Source organism: Diadema setosum, chromosome 13, assembly GCF_964275005.1.
Source record: "Diadema setosum chromosome 13, eeDiaSeto1, whole genome shotgun sequence".
Lineage (NCBI taxonomy): Eukaryota > Metazoa > Echinodermata > Echinoidea > Diadematoida > Diadematidae > Diadema > Diadema setosum.
In genome coordinates, this window is record NC_092697.1 from 28,583,270 (window position 1) to 28,584,110 (window position 841).

The following is an 841-nucleotide window of genomic DNA, read 5'->3' on the forward strand; positions in this document are numbered from 1 at the left end:
AGCTGGACTTGGTCTTCTTCCACTTCCCCATCTGAGGTTGGATGAAGGTTGATAGCTTGGCAGCTGTCACTGAAGATACGTGAAATTATCAGAATCAGTACAGAATTCGTTCAGATGTTATAAACGTGTGGTAATGTATCAGATTTTAGATATTGTCTACATCGTTATCGAACTGTTGCTTCCGTCAATGTGATACATAACCTCTGATGTCACTTCCACACAACTCATTTATCTCTCATTTTGAAGAGAAAATAATATTGAATGATTATAGAAATGTTTCTCCTTGTATCAGTTCTTAAACGTTGTGTTTCGTCAACCTCCAAGTATAGTACCTGCTAACATTAACAGTTGAACATTATCGTGTGATGTACTATCGATAGTCGAGACAGTTTGATCGTCTAAAGATTAGAAGCGCAGTACGTGTACCATAACATAGATGCAGTTATTACAATAGGACACAGCCGTATGCTTGCAAGATATAGCCATATAATTATGCTTGCTGTATTTCTTGCCCGCAGTACATGATAGCGAGTGTTGAAGATACGATCTCTTTGGGTGTGAAAAGTTGCTGCAATCGGTCTTCCATTTTATTCGTAATCCAAAGTGGGATGAGAATAGCTGTATTTTACCTCTCTGTCTTATTTTGAGATATCTGCCACGGCTGTGATACTTCGAACAGTACTCAATCTAAAGCACGCTGTACGTAAAAGATGTACTATTCAGGAATCATACAAGAAGAAAGAATGTAAAGACTTAAACGTGCAGAAATCAGCCACGTCGAGTACAAAGCATAATGATGTTGATTTGTGTGTGATGGTTATTGTAGTGTAGGCCTACATTA